Raw genomic sequence first — 19,698 nt, forward strand, 5'->3', positions numbered from 1 at the left:
TTAATGCTAAAAATACTTTATTTGCTTATACACAGGCGTGCAGTCACAGCAAGACAATGCGATCATATAGATATGGTAACAGAACATGAAAAGAGGGGAAGCACACATCTTGTTTTCACTGGCAAAAGTGGTAGGCCAGCTCTGGAAATTGTTCATTTTATGAACCGCTCAAACTGCAGGTACTACAGTTCATCTGACCCACAAAGTTACACTGCGTATTCCCTCAGGTATCTCAGAGGCATTATTGGGTACTTGAGTATGCCTGTGATTCAAGCCCACACCATGGCTAAGGGGGATTGCCATTGCATTGCTGTATAGACCACATTACAGAAACATGTTTGCCTTGGATAATGAAGTTCAGGTTAAACGTGGTTTAGAACAAAACCCATTTCTCTACGCACTGCTACAACCCTGCATATGGGCTTAGATGTCCCCTAATCCAGTTTCCCAAATTCTCCATCTTGTCTGGGGAAGATGCGGTAGAAAGCGTTAAATGATAAAGGACATTAATCCCAGGATCTGGGAAGGGAAAAGAGTTCTTCCCAGAGCCCAGACAGTTTCCAAGACCACTTCCTTCCTGCCATTGCAAACAAGCACTGCCCATCAGCTGTTAGCCCTGCTCTGGAGCTCAGGAGTGGGGAGGAGAACTCTGTATTCTGAATCCAGCCTTTGAGAGTGAGTCTGATTTCCAACTGAGACCCTTGACTGGCAGCATATGCACCTGTATTATGTAACCTCAGTGGTTTTGGAGGTGGTGTATGTTGCAAAATGTAGCAAGGCTTAGCCTAATTAGCCTGCAAAAGATGGTCCCAAAATGTCACTTCAACAGGAACTATGGGAGTATTTTTATTTTCTTCCTCAGTGCACGGTATTTACTTAATTCTGCTGGCATCTATAGTGTACAAGATATTCTCCAAATAAAGAAAAGACAACGTGCTTTTTGGAAGCGACCTTAATAATTTTCTATAGTTTTTCTATTTCAGCTATCTAATTCATCAGTCATCTTTTTTTCCTTCTCAGTACAACAAAAAGAAAATGCTATTATTCTGTACATAAAGTGAACAGAAATAGTAGCACTGTTGTATATATGTCTAAATCTCAAATTTTGGGGTTATCAGGATTCTGACAAAACTAAGTGCTTTCTAATCTTTGCTTGAGCTTAATTATTCCACCAGAGAAGGAGCTGTGCTGCCATCCTATTTTTCCACCTAAACCATTTGCTTTAATGGGCTGTAGTCACTAGAATGACCTTGTCATATATTTCATGTTTAATTCTTCATGAGGTTCATCTAGCAGGTCACGTTCAGACTCTTATTAAATGAAGGACTAAGCCATCTCCCTGATGAAGCTGCCTTTTTACAATGTATTTTAGCGTAAAAATAAGTACTGAAGACTAAAATAGTAAGATTGCCCTCACCACTTTTAATATGAAATCAGTACAACATACATAATTATATTACAGTGCTTGCACAGTTCTTTCATTTATTGCCTTCTACTATTAAATAGTAATTATCAAAGGTACTTTTTTCACAAAATATAGTTTTACAAATTGCATCTGTTTTTTATAGAATCAAGTCGTTTTTGTTGGAAGGGATCATGAGTTCATATAATCCAGCTCCCCAGTCAAAGCAGATCCTGCTAGTTACTTTCAATCCCACGTTTGTGCAGTTCTGCATATTAACAGAACATCCATTAAAAAAAAAAAAAAAAAAAAAGGAAGTGATCTGCTATTTAGTAATTGGGACACATTTTATATTGTCTGTGTTACAGCAATGCTATGCACAGGTTAATACAATTAAATTGCTTTTGAGGTTGTAAAAAAACGTCACTTGAAAAGGTGTGAAGTAAAATCAGTATATTGTAGATTAATGCACATTTCCTTTTTTCTTCTTGTTACCGGAAATATTTTATCAATGTTTATCAAGTGAAACCAAGAAGCCTGAGGAAAGATTGCTAGGATATCCCACCTGCATTCCAGCTATAGCTCCAGAAAAGCACAGGTCTCCCACAAGCCCAGTAGCTGCAAGCCCCGTGCAGATGTTTCAGATACTCCACACTAAAGTGTTCAGGCATTTGTGTGATTTGAATGACACTATTAATCTTACTGATTGCACTGATGATATCTCTTTGACCTTAACAAGTTCAGAAGCAGAACTGTGGGAGAGCAAATATTTTTCAGTAAGTACTATGAGCTTGACCCTACGTTTAAAAAGTTAACAGAAACATGGTATTATGGACTATCTCAGGTTGGAAGGGATCCACAAGGATCACTGAGTCCAACTCCTGTCTCCGCACAGGACCACCCAAAAATCAGGCCATATGTCTGAGAGCACTGTACAGATGCTTCTTGAACTCTGGCAGTTTGGTACCACCACCATTGCCTTGGGGAGCCTGTTCCAGTGCCTGACCACCCCCAGTTGAGAAAACTTTTCCTGATATCCAACCTCACTCTCTGCATTGCAGCTCCATGCCATTCCCTCACATCCTGTTGCTGTCACCAGAGATCAGAGATCAGTGCTGCCCCTCCACTTCTCTCTTGAGAAGCTGTAGCTTCCATGAAGTCTCTCCTCAGCCTCCTCTTCTCTGGGATGAACAAACCAAAGGACTTCAGCTGCTCCTCTTATGTCCTCCCCTCTAGACCCTTTACCTTCTTTGTTGCCCTCTTTTGGACACTCTAATAATTTTACATATGTCCTTTTGGTACTGTGTTACCCAAAACTGCACACAGTATTCAAGGTGAGTACCAGTGCAGAGTAGGGTGCTACAATCCCTTTCCTCAGGCACCTCGCTACGCCTTCTATGATGCACCACAGGATACAGGTGGCCTTCTTGGCTGCCTGGGCACACTGCTGACTGATGCTCAACTTGCTGCCAATGATGAATTCCACCGTGAGACAGGACATATCTTAGGTGGGCTGGGAGGTGAATATACCTCTCAGTCTGCTTCTAAGATAAGATTAAAACAAACAAACAAACAAAATTATCCTTGTTATTGACAAAGCAAATGGGGTTGCTGTCCCTACACTTGCTGTTTTCTCCCTCTCCTGGTCTTGGAAAAGGCAATAGATTCATAAGTTTATTTCAACGATCAGAAACCAGCCAGTCATGGCAGTGCTAATAAAGCAAGCACAGGCCTCAACAAGCAGAAGATGTGACTCACATTACTCTAATAATAATCCAATCAGGTCTAAGCCAATTTTGTCACGTACTGCCAAGCTCTGGCTGCAAATAAAATTAGTTTTATTTTACCCAACTGAGCTGTGTCTTTAGACTTCAGATTAGTTAGCCTGAAATAAAAACTATTTTGTCTTGCCTACTTTATATGGGACAATTCAGTTCTGAGCTACAGAGTATTAGGTTTTGAAATCCTACCCAAGGCAAATCCAAAAGGTAAGAGAAATCTTCCTAGAGAAACTAACACCAACTAACTTAATGCTTATCTTTCTGTACTCAAACACACTGAAAAGTTCCAGTTGCCATATTTCTTTACAAAGGGTTTCACAGTCAGTTTTCACCAGCTGTTTTCTTGACACTTCTCCTTTTGCCTTCAGATCTCTGTGAATTTTGTCCTTTTTTCACAATTGAAAATTTACTGCTACTCATGGCTAACAAATAAAGCATGTAGCACTTACTTTTTGAGCATCTCCTTAGAGATTCTTTTCTTCTCTTGCATGCCTTTATCACCAGATTGAAAGGAACAATTTGGAATAAGGAGTCAAAAAAGAAGCATCCTGTTTTTAAGCCTATGAATAACACCACAGAGGAAGCTGATTGCAGGCTTGCAATCTACATACAGAAATTCAGCCACCCAGTTTGAATGCATTAAGTGCTTCTAGGTTTGTTATATCTCAGTTTTTCTTTAAGTACACAGGGCTCCATCACTCAAAGAGTGGAACAGGTTTGAACACAAGATTATCCCCAGTCTGGATTATCAGTTATCTGCACCAGACATACCATGGTAAGTGACATTAGTGCACTGTAAGAGATTACCTTTGTCAGGAAACAAATGGAACTGGACATCATGGCTTCCTAGTTTTGTAGGTGTTTTTTATTCATTTATAGGAAATTTAAAGAAGTACTGGGTGCAAGGCATTGTTTCTTGAAGAACTGATGGTCAGATTAATTCGGGAAGAAACAAAGTGCTTATAGTGAGGAACAGGCTAAGAGTCCAATGCTCATCATTTTTAAAATACAGGAAACTGTCTCAAAGAACTGTGCATGGAATTAAGTAGAAAGGCAGAATAAGCATAGCACAGTTTCCCAATGTGATACAGTAGCTCCTGCAATTGTACAGACTGAGAGATCTGTTACAGGGAAAAACAGGAGAGCAATGAAGTTTCTTCAGATCCATAAACACCATCTGGCTGGGAGCTATTAACAATTCTTTACCACTAAGGAGTAATAAATATAAAGTAAAGCCACTTCTCTACTGAGTGAAAAACTACTAGTAGCTGCTATATGTCGCATCACTGAACATATAAATGTGTATGGCATCATTGCTGTGTTCTGTGAATCAAAACTACACGCAGTACTCACTCAAGGTGAGGCTGCACCAGTTCAGGATAGAGTGGGACCATCCCTTCCCTTGACTGGCTAGCCTTGCCATACTTTATGCATGGCCTTCCTGGCTCCTTGGGCACACTGTTGATTCACTTGCAACTTGTTGTCAATTAAAACCTCCAAATCCCTTTCAGCAGGGTTGCTCTCCAGTGTCTTATCCTCCAGTCTATGTGTACAGCCAGGGTTGCCCCTTCCCTGGTGCAGAATCTGGCCTTTGCTCTTGTTAAAATTCCCTATTCCACTCTGGCCATTTGAAAAAATAAATATACATAATGCTTTTATTCCCCTTTTCTTTTCTTGACAGTTTTGTGTCCTCAGAACTTGCTCAATTGCCCTGAGTGACAGGAATTATCTCCTGCTTTTCCAAAGGGCAACTGAGATTTCCATGAAATTGCTTGTGTCCAGTGCTATGGCTTTAAGAAAAACAACAACAGCAACAAATCACACACATTTCTAACTAATGAGAAAAATGAACAAAGCTGGAAATGTTAGATTCTTGTTAAAAAATATCTCTCATTTAGAACCAGATATTACCATAGTTGTCAACAAAAGTCTAGAAAGAGGGATGGATAGTTTTTTGTCAAAGTTATAGAATTTGGACATACTTCTTTGCAAATATGAACCAGCTAGAGGAGGCGGGTCTGACCTGTGGCCCATGGGCTGCATGTGGCCCAACACAGCAGCCTGCCTGCCTCCAAGGGTGCTGGGCACACAGCCATCACTCAGCAGCAATCAAAACATCAGTGTGGTATTAATGTTGTCTGTGCTGAAACCAGGACAGGGGGAGGGTTCAGTGCAGAACTAACTCAGGCTATTTTCCGTTTGAAATTAGTGATTAACTTGAATGGATAGACTATTGTATGGGAAACAAGAAATCTTTGTTTGTTTGTTTGTTTTTTCTAGTATTGTGTGCAATATAAATTGATATGTATTGCACAGTGTTACGAGAAGAAAGCAGAACAGTCCACACACAGGCTTAGGCAGAATAGTTTCAGGAGCCTGCATGATGTGCATGAACTAGCACATTCAAAGCCAGCTTCAACCTGACTTGACATCTGAATTCTTCTCTGGAGGATAAAGACCACCAGAACAAGTGTGAGAGGCCTCGTGGAGAAGCGTTTGGACAGATACTCTGCCTCAGCGTTGTTATCAGCAAAACTGGGATATGTCGCTCATTTCAACACACTAACTCTTTACTTCACTCTTTCCCTGAGAAGCCTGATCTAGTAGATGGCAACCCTGCCCACAGCAGTTGGGTTGGAACTTGATATTCTTTAAGGTTCTTTCCTGACCATTCTATGATTTTATAATTCTACTTCATTCTGTGACCATTTTGCATGCTGGTGTGTATATTCTGCAGTACAGCCTCCAGTAAAGCATGGAATAATGAAAATAGCACAGTTTTTACTAAGATGGAATCAAACTAGTGGGAGCCTGGGGAAATATAAATACAGTAAGTGAACTGCAAATACTTAAACTATTGCTCAGACATTGTCCGGTCATTAAGTACTACTTTTACTCTAATACAAAAAGACGCAGTTGTGAGGAGTTAAGTTTACTGCAGTGTTGGAACAATTACCAATTATATTTAGAAGGGGAAAAAGCTGTATTATGGATTAAAACAGTGTTTGTACACCAAACTATAAGAAGATAGAAGAGCCTTAAAGACTCCCATAAACCTAGCAACCAAAATCAATCTCTTACTTTGTTCAGAAAGGTGCTTTCATCAGTAAATCCTGAAGCTTTATACAAAGGAATTTATTTTTATTCTTGTTTTACTCCTGGAGAATTCAAATCACAAAACTCTAAAAACACAAAATGGCAGTGACAGAAATAAAATTAACAACTACTGACTCTCAATTCTTTGCTAAAATAACAGGGTTCCCTGCCATTAGAAAGCAAAAAAAAACCACATAAATTATTTAGAGAAATGTTAGTAATGTGCTTTTACAAACTTTAGAAATGCAACCAATGAAGCTTGAGCAGAATTTTTTGAAGAAATATATTCACTGTCTGAAAATTAGTCTATTAAAAGTCCTCCTGCATTCTAGCTTCACATTGACAATCACATTCTATCAAAAAATTTTTAAGTATATTTTTATTCCAAATTTTGTCTCTCTGGTTTTCAGACAGAGAAGTAGTTCCATATTAACACAAGGAAGAATTTCCTTGCTGTCACTGGAACAGGCTGCCCTGTTGTGCAGTTGTGCAGGATGTTGTGCAGGATGTTGAGCAGTCTCCTTCTCTGGAGATATTCAATGCTCACCTGGGTGCCTATCTGTGCACACTGTTGTAAGGAGCTGGCTCTAGCAGGGGGTTGGTCTCTGTAGAGGTCCCTTCCAACCCACACAGTTCTAGGATTCTGAGATTCAGGCTGTTGTTGGTCAGAGTGAATCTGGTCACTCTTGATAGATGTCTGCATGTTTATGCAGAGACTGTGATACAGTGATACCTTTTGAGACAAACCATTTTTGAGTGGGAACATTGCTGCATTTTCTCAGCCTTGTAAACAGTTTCCTTTATATCCTTTGTACCCTATTTTGAGAGGACATATACAAAAAGGACAGGGAGTTGAATAAAATCCAAGTGCGTACTGCAAGAATATATTTTCATATCTATATGATAAAGACTTAGATAAATAAGCGATTTTAATTGAAAAATGCCAACAAAAACCTATCTATTTGGGTTGTGCAATCTGTTTTTGATTTTGGACATAAAAGAATCTTAACTTTACAGAAAAAAACATGGTGGGATTGTGTATTATTCAAAGTTCTCAATTGTCAATATAAATATTATGATCTTACTCAACAGTGAAGGGATTGTATTCATTTTGGCAATGCAGTCAAAATGCAGTCAACCATAGATTATGACTGCCTTTAGACACCATGCAGTGATGCATAAAACCAGTCAATTATCCCTTCTGGCTAGGTTAATCTGGCACTGAGACTACAAACCTGTTATATTGTGATTTGTATGCACCTCAAAATACATACAAACTATTTTCTTGTTTCTGTTTGCTTAATTAACGCACATGGCGTCCCTAGTCACATTGGGCATGGGAATCTTAACCACTCAGTTTTCACGTGTACTACTTCTATGAAATTTATCTAGGAATTAAATGAACCCAGTTTATTTATCACTCTTTAGAACCTTGTTATATGTCTGAGTCTCATGTGGTACAGCACCAAGATGTTAATGAAAGTGTGAAGCACAGAATTTACAACTGCACGGCTGGCACAGTTAATCCTGGTTTGGCCTGGTTTCATGATAAGGTGAAGGTACCTATGGATCCACGCCCTGGGAAGGTGGGAAGATGGGAGGTAGGGGAGGGGGAAGAAAAAAATGTAGGGAGATGGGCCTAGACAAGGAAAACAGTGGCAATGAGCTAAGGGAAAAAACTTAATTTGCTAAAGGTAGCAGTGTAATATAAGATGATACAATATAATACAATATGATTGCAATTGAAGATAAACAATCAAATAAAATGTGAAAGAAAGTTTCCAAAGCGGAACTCGTTACTGTAGTGTTGTAGGTGAAATGACCAGGGAGCAAAAAAGGAAAGTCTCAAGACTTCTAGTTAGTTTTATCTTTCCCTCCAAATGGAAAACAGAAATGGAAAAACAAAGTCTTCTAGGAGTTGTAGTTCATACTTCCCTTCTGAGACCAAGAGACCAGAAGTATCAGCTATCTATGGAACTGCAGCATTAACTCTTTTACTCCCAGTGCACTGCATGGTGTTATGATGTGGAATATTGACAAAAACTGTGAAGCCATTCATACTATGAAAACCAAACACTAAATGTGTAAAAGTGAGTTCTTCTTCCAGTCCGTACACATGTCTGGGATTTCCTCAAACCAAGTGCAACATGAGGCACTTGGCCTTGTTGAACCACATTACATTTACATAGGCCCACTTTTCAAGCCTGGCAAGATGACATCCCTTCCTTCCATTATATCAACTGCACCACTCAGCCTGGTGTCATCTGCAAATTTGCTGAGTGTGCACTCAATCCCATTGTCCATGTCATTGATAAAAATGTTGAGCAGCACTGGTTCCAAGACAGATCCCCGGGGGACACCACTCATCACCAACCTCAGCCTGGACAAAGATCCACTGATCACAACTCTCTGGCTGTGACTATCCAACCAATTTTTCTTCCACTGAATAAGCCACCCTTCAAATCCTCATCTCTCCAGTTTAGAGATAAAGATGTGGTTGAGAACCATGCCAAAGGCCTTGTCCTATTCTCTGAGCTTCCTACACATCATTCTGCTTTATACAAAATTGTAAAAATCTCACTCTTCTTGGCTAAATAGGCCAGTTCATTTAAATCTTGATTCCAGTCAGTAATCCGGTTCGCCATTACATTAAAAATGGCACATGCCATTTAATCACAACAGTAAGGCTTAGAAGTTTTCTCCACATTCCTTATTATGTACTGCATTTAGAGAATCCTCCCTTCAATCATACTACTACTATGACAGTTTAGTCGTTGTTATTCATGAGGACTTCTTGATGCTTATCTGCAAGTTGTTCAAACTTGTCAAGAAGATCACATAGCCATGACCTTGAAATCAGAATGAATGAGGTCTCTGTATTCTATAAATCAAAAACAGTCAACACAATGCTTGTATTTTTCTCCTGGGAGAAAAGAAAGTAGCTATCTGCGGCCAGAAGATTCTGCACTTTTAGATAACGCACAGGACGAACTCCTGAACATACAACATTGAAGAAACACCTCTCAAATGAAAGGGAAAGTGAAACATTTCAAAACTAGTGTTCAGCAAGATTTGTTAGGGCAGGAGAGGTACAGAGTATCAGAACAGTCAGATTCACAGTCTTTGAGGAAAACTTTAAAGACATTCCAGAAGAGCCTAACATAATTGAAAGTGCTTTAGAAACATAAATACTTTAAAGGAATAACCAAATAGCACGTAAGAGGAAAGCATGTTACCAAATCACAGCAAAATATATTAGCTTGCTACAGCAGAAATAAGGTACTTCTCAAAATTTTAAATTTGAAGTTAATTAATAGCATTGAATATAAAATAGTAGCTTGAAAATAGTAAAGAGAAAATCAAACTACATTGCTCAGTATAAACTTGAGTCAACCCTTGTGGATAAGCAATAGAGAAAAGTAACTTCTCTTACTGGAAAGCAAATATCACATTGATAATATGGAAATCATCACTATTCTATTCAGCAATATAACAATTGGATCCCAAAATATTCTGAAAAGTTCTCAAAAATATTAAAAATGCATTGGCACTCTGCATGGCAACGTACAGCTCTAGGGGCCACTGAAATGAATGTGGAATTGAGCTGCTATCTTCTGAGGAAGACTAAAAAATCTCGGACTCAGCAGGGAAAGAAGAAGGCTGGAGAGAAAAGAGATGGAAACACAAGATAAGGTGAAAGCAGAACTTTTGTTTACTGCATCCTGTAATACAAAACTTCGATGAAAGCAATGGAAGGGAGTTTAAAAGATAAAATTTAATTTTTTTAAACATCAGTTAGTGGGCTTCTGGAACTTGCTATCATATGAGACTGAAGAGTCAAACTGTAACAGCAGATTTTAAGTAGAAATAAATGGACATTGCCATAGGGTGGGAATGTACATCTTGCATGCCTAACACAGTAATGGAAAGTGATGAACAGACGACTGAAAAGCATGGGGCTTGTTATTCTCTGTGAATAAACTCTCCTGTATTTAGTACTGAAGATTGAAAACTGAGATGGCTAGACCATTGGACTGACCCAGTCAGGTCTTTCTTACATTCTTAATATAAAATTAAGAGCTAAATTGAAATGCAAGCGCCAGTGTGATATGCATTACTAATCCTAAAAGTGAATAAAGCTTGCATATTTCAATTCGTTCTTGAAGTAACTTTCTTAATAATTCCGTGTTACTTATCTTGGCCTCATAAATGTCACAAATGGGTATGTCTAGTAAAACTATCCCAGTAAATGATGCTCCCTTTTACAGGAATACTGCTGATTTCTTAACTTTAAGAATTTGTGCTTACTTCATTTTAAATATATGGCCTGTAGATTTTAAGGTTCAATATTACATCACACAAGGTGAAATACTACATGATTACACACACAAATTTACAGCCAGCTTTAACCTAGTAACTTGCATACATTTATTACAGCACATCAGAAATATAGTTGGTGCAAATAATATTTACCATCAATAATACATCATTTTATTTTTATATTTATGCTCTAGAAAAGTCCAGGCTATAAAATATGTGGGTTTTTGGCATAAAAATGTTGTGATTGTGTGAGGTTTTGCTGAGATGAACTTAAAAATTATCAATACACTTTTAGCACATCAGCCATCATAATTCACAGATGTGATTCTTTCTCTTTCTTCCTCTACCATTTTTACTCTTAGAAAAGACACCCTATCTTTTAATTTGGTTGTTTCATGAGAAACGTTAAAAAATATACAAAAATATAAAGTTATAAAAAGAGTTTTTTTCAAGTGAATATGTAACATCTGTCAGTGATGTTGTCTTCCAAGTAATTAGAAATTCAGTAAAACAGCCCCAGATTCAAAGAAAATCTCTCAACAAATCCATCCTATTGCATCAGAAAACGAAAAAAGAAAAAAAAAAATCATGTTCTAAAATGTATTCTTTGACTAAGGAGAAAAGGTTTGATAGTGACTTTTAGCTCAGCTACTAAATTATGTGCCTTATAGCCATGGTATGAATCTTCAAGCACACAGAAGCTTGCCCCATCTCCATTCTGAAGTTCATTTTGCGATGGACTGAATTTTCTAGTCAGAACCACAATGCCCATCTATCTGGGCTCTGTTCTGTAAGTAGGTCCCAGTGAGTCATGTGAACAACATCTACATTAGCAAGTAGTGTGAGCTAATAAGGAAGGATCTGTGGCATGAAGGAGTTTGCACTGAGAGCTCAGCATCCACATCACAAAAAGGCCTGGCCCTGTGGCTGGAATGCATTAAGTGTACTTTTGGAGCATATCTTCTAGTTTAATCTCATACGAAAGGAATCTAGTTTCTCTGCTTTGGGAATGCTCCTTGATGTGAATAAAAGCACAGTAAATAACTCCAGAAGTATATGCTGCAATGCTGATGCCAAAATGTACCCATGGGTATCTCAACATTCAAAATGTGTCATAATAAAGTACTTGAAGCACAAAGATCCTTCATGGTCTGTGTTGCTTTTCGAAGATGCCATGCTGGTAAAGGATTTGCATCTGAATAGTTCTTTAACCTCCCTCTATTATGAGATTGGATAAAGCTAATGAAATTGCAGGGGATCTGAGAAAATATGAACTTCATAGTAGAAAAAAATCAACTTGTTTGCAATTACAAGTATTTGCTTTGGCTATATTTATCCACCAGATGGTGTCCCACAACATAACGTTCGGGAGCTGCATGAAATAATGAGGAATGGTTCTACAGTTACCACCAGTAGATTAGAGGTACTCATGAATATGTTTCAATACTTGAATGTTCAAGGCAAATATTAAATTCTACCCGAATGCCATATCTGTAAAAAATTACTCTTAAATGTTACAGTGCATTTTGATCATTTTTATCTTTCAATGAGCCACAGAGGCAGAAAGCTGTTAAGTACCCATATTTTATGGAAAGCATAGGAAAACTACGTGATTAAAAACCACTGACACTAAACTAATCCATGTTGGGCTGGTTTGGGAGAAGGTTGGGCACACATAAATAGAAAATATTCAACCGTCTACTAAGTATTAAAATTTTGTAAGATGGAGACTATTAGAAAGTAGAAAAAATTGTTTTGATTAATGACTCTGTTGTTGAAAAAAATTGCCTGTGCCCATCTGTGTCCCAGACAAACTGAAAGAGATGCTTTATATCCTGCCAGGACAAAAGTCAGCAGAAAAGAAAGATCTTACAATGGAGAATTTTAGTGAATTTTCACTTATGGTATCCCATGGAGTCTGTAGTAACAATAGGGAAAGGAAACGCGACAGACTAAAAGAAATGGAAAGCCACAGAATTAGAAATATATGTACCCTTAGGTAGCTTAAAATGTCAACATTTTACTACTTTTATTCTGTGGTATGCACCTGGGCTGTAGCACTCCACTGCAGTGTGGAGTATCCACATAATTTCTAATGCCTTCAGCAGATTCAAGGGTTTGCCCTGATGGAATATATAAGGAACATACCTCTAGGGAATGGAAATTTTGGTTTGTAATGCTGTACTCACCCAAACATTTAACCTCAGTTCATATCAAATGTCATTAGCCTTCAACCCAGAAGTTCAAGGAACACACTAGTTACACGTCCATGAAAGAACCAGCCTCCTGATTTATGTCTAGCTTTAGACTCATTTTTTTTCAAAGTCTTCTAAGAATCAAAGACAACATCAGTATTATTTATTCATAAACCACTACATTTCAACAAAACCAATGTAAAGACTCTTGGATTTCTGCTTTAAGATGTTTCTAGAGAGAATGCATAATTGGACTGAGCATACAAAAATGGCCAGTATCCAGTGCAAAATCATCAACCAGCCTGAAAAGGGCACATTTCTTGTTATGTAAACTTTATTATAGATAACTTTCAAAAACAGGGGCAAGGGAGGTTGGGTTCCCCTTAATCGAGTAAGTAATTTTCCATCAGAATCTATCTGCATGATAAAGCAATGCTTGTAAAAGCTGGGGACACGTATAACTGTTATTACTGAGCAGTGAATCACTTTGATATTGCTGAGAAGTTGACAGCATTGTTCTTAAATTAGATTTTTGTCATGAATACCTTGATGTTTTGTACTCCGTATACAGTAGGCCTTCTACCATATTCTGAGAGACAAAAATAACTCCTTTGTGTTCAGCTGAGTAGTTTGGGAACTCTTCGAGAGATTGAATGGTGATGAAGAAGAGAGAAGTAAAAGAAGACTTAGAGACTACTGAAATCTAGAACGCCTCTACATTTACAAGGGAAAATACTGAATAGGCCAAAAGATGAAAGCTTCAACCTTCCAAATATAGGTGATATATAAATGTTCAATGGCGGGAATAAATGTCCAAATGAACAGAAGAGAAGGATTTTGGATTTGTTGAAGTTTTCTTTTGAATTTCAGTGCCACAGTGAAGCAAATACTCGTCAATTACACCTTTAGGAAGTTCTGCAGAAAAGTACTTGGATGTGTTGCACATAATTACCTTAACATATTGCCCATAACAGTCTAACAGTCTCCTCTGGCCTTTCAATTTTTAAAAAATCTTTGGGAAATGCAAGAAAATCAGATCTATGCTCTGGTAATTATTCCTTTAAAATGAGTAATGAATTATGTTTTAAATACTTTTATCATGTACATAATTTTGCCTCATCTGAGCTTCCAGATGCCTGCACATTTTTGTGTGGCTTCCATAGGCTCAGATTATTGGGATCTAACTAAAAATCGTACCATTATTTAGTGGCTGTCATTTTTAGACAAGTGTAGGGCTGATAGAAACAAAACCATCCTGGTGAACCAGCTGGAGAAGAAACTAATTTTGTCTCTTTTAAAGACTGTAGCAAAAATTAGTTTTTCTTTTCCTTTATGCTTCTTCTCCAACACAGTTCAAGGAACAAGAAAAGTTTGCATTCCTACCACAGAAAAAGAAATGGAGTGCTTTCCTTCTGTTTTTCTAAACAGATATCTTTTAAACAAAGAAATTCTATATAAAAGACTTTATAGCCTGTGGCAGGGAACACACAGCTTGGCCAGTAGTCTTTGTGTGGGAGGGAAACAAAAAGATTTGTATGAACAACAGATCCCAAGAAACAGCATCAATTGTTGTAATGCCATTTTAAAAATTAAAATAGTTTTATTTTAAGAGACTTCTAAAACCTCGTATACAAGAAATGGACAGACTGTAGATTATATTCAACTATTAGGAAGAAAAAAGGGAAAATGTATATTTGAAATATTTTATATTGTTTATATATGTAACTTATCAGTACCATATGAGTTATACTCTGTACATAAATGCTCTATTGATAATTTAGTTAAAATATTTGGACAAGGATTGACCATTTGGCAAGAATGAAGAAGCACGGATAACTTAAAAGAAGAATCTATAATCTATTTCTTCTGGTGAAACAAATTTTCATTTGTTGAGACTTCTTTCTCAGGGCAGTAAGCACAGTTTCAATTTGACTTAATATTTTTAATGCCATATACTGAATCCATTCTTTTTCCAGTCTCTAATAACTGCATTTTAGTGAATGGTGCATCTACTCTTCAACAGGCTTGATCCTGACTCACATAGGCAAGTTCCAGTTGAACTCCATGAGCACTCTTTCTTTTAAAAAAGTAGGTATTTGAGTTCTAACTTGCATTGAGCATTTTTGGATCTTTCAACATGCCAGATGCCAAAATATAACACTATATGACAGTTTTGTAAGCTAACAAAATGATCATTTACTATACCCTCCATTTTCTTTCCACTGTAATGAAAAAGCCCATGTTCTTAACGTAAACATTCACCTAATACATTACTTGCCTTAGTTGCTTGCACACAGTTCTTTTCTTTCTAAATTACTGCTATGTGTAGTGTTCTCTATTTTTAAAGAAGCCTGCCAATCTGGGAAATGCTTGCTGGCAACTTTCAGTCTGTTGCCCCTTTGCAGGGAAGTGCTTTTGTTTGTCTGCAGCCTCATTACAGTTTTGTACCTGAAAACTAACTCATTTGCATGCAGCAATGTAAAGAGCTGGAACAAATATCCAGAGATATCCAACAAGGAAAGCCAAATGCAGTAGGTTTAAGACACCCTGTCTATAACTATTCCAGTCCCAACCAAATCACTTAAATGCTTTTACCTTCCCAACTACTTAGTGGACTGGTGAAGTTTACGGTCAGCTGAGTGATTTGAAGAATTCAGGGTCCTGCCCATTTCATGCAGATAAAAAAATGTAAGCTTTTCAACAGTGATGGGATTTTAGTACAGCATTTTCAGCCTAAACTTCCATAGCCCACGGTGTGCAGTGTACCTCCATGTCTGGCTGTTGTTCCCCATGCAATTCAGTCACATTTAGGTGATGGTGAATGAAAACAGACTGCAAAGCCTGTTGGGATTTTTCAGGATGAAAAGCACTTTATAAATATAAAATACTGTATTATTACAGCTGCCTCCAAGAGAGAAGTTGTGTTAAGCAGAATATTCAGGAAGAACATTTACAGAAATTTATTGCAAGTTTAATTTTGTTTCCAAACCACAGTCACTAGAGATTCAAACTATTTATCTTGAATTGTACCTGCCAAATTTTGATGAGATGAAACTCCCCCCTCCCCATTCAAAAGCGCAGGACTGACCACAGTCATACTTCAGACTTTAAAGTAACCTGCATTATTAGGCTTTCTCCACATTCCAGCTCATCTGCCTTAGGGTATCAAACCCTACTTTCATCTCTGTGAGGTTCAGTGTTTCCAAATCCAAGCCATAAGGCCATGTCTAGACTACCACCTGAAAAGTGGGTTTGACTGCAGACATGCGCACACACAGCCACAGGTCCCACAAAGTTTCCATCTGTACGTTTGTACGTAGCCCACTCACAGCTTGGTTTTAAATAATCTACACTCCTATAAGGAAAAACAACCTCCTAATACTAACTGATGAACCATTATTGTGATTGATTTTGCCTGGGTGAAGTCCAGACAGCTTGCCTGAACAAAAGTCTGGCCCACACAAAACCACTGGGTGTAATCAGTGTTTCTGAGTATCGTAAGTGTTTTTCCACCTCCTGGCATTTAATGCTAAAATAAAGCCTTGCTATTAGTTTAAGAGTTTGTGGTGTGAATTATGAGAGAGTTAGGTCTTGAGAATATTCTGAGATCCACACATGCTTGACAGTACAAATGCAAATCCTAGACATAAAAAGCCACCGTAATGGTCCCAAAGTCACAAGATTAGATTAATGAGATGTTTTCAAGCACACCACCAACTTTTGATGCTGGGGCCCAAACCAATTAAGGTTTGGGATATGGCCTGAACTTTTACCATGCAAAGATTATGTGCACCACAAAGCTGAAAGCTGAATTTGAGGGACAAACTCCATGCTCCTTCTTCTCAGATGTTTTGCTAAAGGTAATAAAGCAAACTGCGAGTGACTTCAATCCTTTGCAAAATCCCTAGACAAAAAAAGACCTTAATAACCAAGAGTAAGCCTGAAGTATGGTTTCATTAAGCAGTGTCTGTATTTCTGGGACTGTCTTCCTTCCTTTAATCTTTGTGTGTGGGATAATTAAGATATTTTGAAGTTCTTTCAGGTATGGTAGTTTCACAAAGTAGTGTTAAGTCTTATGTGGTGCTGTGGTATCAAGTCACTGTTACATTACCTATTGTATCAAAATAAAGAATGGTTAGTGATAAAAAAAAAAGGAATCAAGTGGGACTGGAGGATTCCCAAGTCTCCTTTTCAAGAAAGCCCTTGGATTTCTTACTTTGGTATTACTGTATGTCATGAGATTAAAAACAGTCTTGGTGCTGAATATCCATAGGAAGCAATGTACCTTGGAGAGGAAAGGTGCTTCTAGGAAAAAAGGGACTGCATTCACCAATAACATCTAAGCAGACTAACCTTTGTCAAGAGGAATGAGAAAAAGTCAGGATAGGATAGAATATGATAGGATAGGATAGGATAGGATAGGATAGGATAGGATAGGATAGGATAGGATAGGATAGGATATCACAAGAATCATGGAATCCAACTCTTGGCTCCACACAGGACCACTCAAAATTCAACCCTTATGTCTGAGAACATTGTCCAAACACTGCTTGAACTCTGGCAGGCTTTGAGCTACAACCACTGCTCTGGGGAGCCTGCTCCAGTCCTCCATTATAAGTCTGGAACAAAGATTTGGGAAGGGCTGCCACCATATTATTATAATTTAATAATAATAATGATAATTATTATTATTATGAGTGTTGACATTAGTAATAAACATGAAGTAATGGAGAAACTGAAAAATGTGAACTATTTCTAGCTAGATGGGTAAATCAAATATTTTATAACTGCAATTCATAAATGTGACAAGTTCTTTTTAACATGGAAATGTGAATCTAATAATGCAAATTAAATAAAAGCTAATAAAAAGACCACACTGGTTTCTGCATGAAGACTTTTAGAGTCTGTATTGGTCTTTTGGATGTAACTGATGAAATATCATTTCCCCGGGTTGGTGGTGACATACCATTGCTTTATTGCACTCCTGACTATGAGATCTCATATGCCACCTACTGGACAGATGTTTTAAGTTAAATTAATGTGCTCACTGTGAACAGAGATTATAGGCACACTGCCAGCAAGTCTCTGTGATTTTTTTACTGCATGAAGACTCAAAATCCAACTCCCTTTTAGACAACTGAAAGATTTCCACTGACTTCAGTGAGGTTTGAATTTGACCCTAAGTCAATGCTGTAGGGAAAGAATGCATGTATGTATATATATAAAAGCTCTATCTTAATATATAATATTATATATAGATGATATTGTATATATGATACATAGAAAATATATACATATAAAAGACCTATCTTAACAGTTTATTGTCAAACACTTCTTGACAGCAAGTCAACTAGAACACATAATGAAAAGAAGTATCTCATAGCCATATATGCCACTGCCCATTGTATCTACCATATTCATTCATTGTTTTAATGCTTGTTGACTAAATGACTAGCAATAAAGTAACCACTTTCCTCACTTCATTTAAGAACAGAAAGCCTTATTAAATTAGTACCAGTAGTTTCATTCCTTTGCCTTTTTAACAGACCTCATAATAATGCTGACTGATGACAAAAATTATGTATTGGGTTGTCCAGGACAAATATCACATTCTGAGTATGATGCTTTTCTTTATCCATGCTATTTTTTAGAAGGAACACAAAATACCTATTCCATGCAACATTTATAATGTGATACATATGTAAATGCTGTACAGATCACGGAAAAACATTGGGATGGGCACAACATAAATATTAATGTAGGTCTGAGATATAAGAGCATTCACCAACATTCTCTATGATAAAAAATATATATATACATATATATTAGAACTTCTGATTCATAGAAATAGAAATAGTTTCATTATTCTTTAAAGGAGAAAAAACCTCACAGGTCTCGTTCTTCAGTATTTTAAGGACCTCCACAGCAACGCTTAATTTGCATGTCATAAAGACAACTAAATTCTTTTCCACACATTTAACATAAATGGATGCAAAATGCATTGCTATCAACTAGCTCACAGAATCTCCTCAGAAACCAGTCTGAGAAAATCTGTCCCCAGATTGCCTCCTGAACCTGTTGGACCCAATAGTTCCTCATGATAATGCCCAAGTTCACATCCTTGGTGAGTATTTCAGATACTTCTCTCTTGAAATAATTTCCTGTCTCAAGTGTCAACTGTACAAAAAAGGAATTAAATAATTTTTAAAAAGAATCTCAGAAGAGACACCCTCGTAACACTGTTCATTTCTAAAGGTGTTTCCTGTGCAGAGCAGCCCAGCTGACAGACATAGAAATGCCCAGCGGTCACCACACCTCTTACATTCCAATAGCCTACAATGCACAGAGGATGGAGTCAGTACATGACATCCACAAAATGTGGATGGAGATGAGCATCTGTGATGCAAAACTCTGAGGGGAACCTGGATTTTATGGTGCTGTCCACCCAGCCATATACAAAAGCTGGCAGGGCAAGAGAAAAAACACAAATTATTCAAGTCAGAAGCAGATACCAAAAGATCATCTAATACTGGATGTTTGATACAAAGCTGGATGTTACATCCAGCCTGAAAAAGGAAACATGCCTCCCCTGGACTTGCAGGATGCAACTCATGTACCCACCAGGGAAATGCCTGGGGATTTTCACCTGCAGGATCTGCCATCTACAGCAAAAGTTACTGTGTTGTTCTTATCAGGCAGGCATGAGTGTGTGAGATCAGGGCCACGTTTTAAATGAAAACTACCAGAAGGGAGGACATTACTCTGCTTCTCAGAGTGAAAATTTATTGGAAATAGTCCCCCTGGAAAACAAATTCAGATGTTGACAGTTATGAAGGCTTTATTTGTACACTGTTTCCATGAGAGGATACATTTTAGAATAGCGACCCTGCAAAACGCTTTGAGG

Source organism: Coturnix japonica, chromosome 2 (assembly GCF_054131305.1).
Source record: "Coturnix japonica strain WE chromosome 2, WE-NBRP24, whole genome shotgun sequence".
Taxonomy (NCBI): domain Eukaryota; kingdom Metazoa; phylum Chordata; class Aves; order Galliformes; family Phasianidae; genus Coturnix; species Coturnix japonica.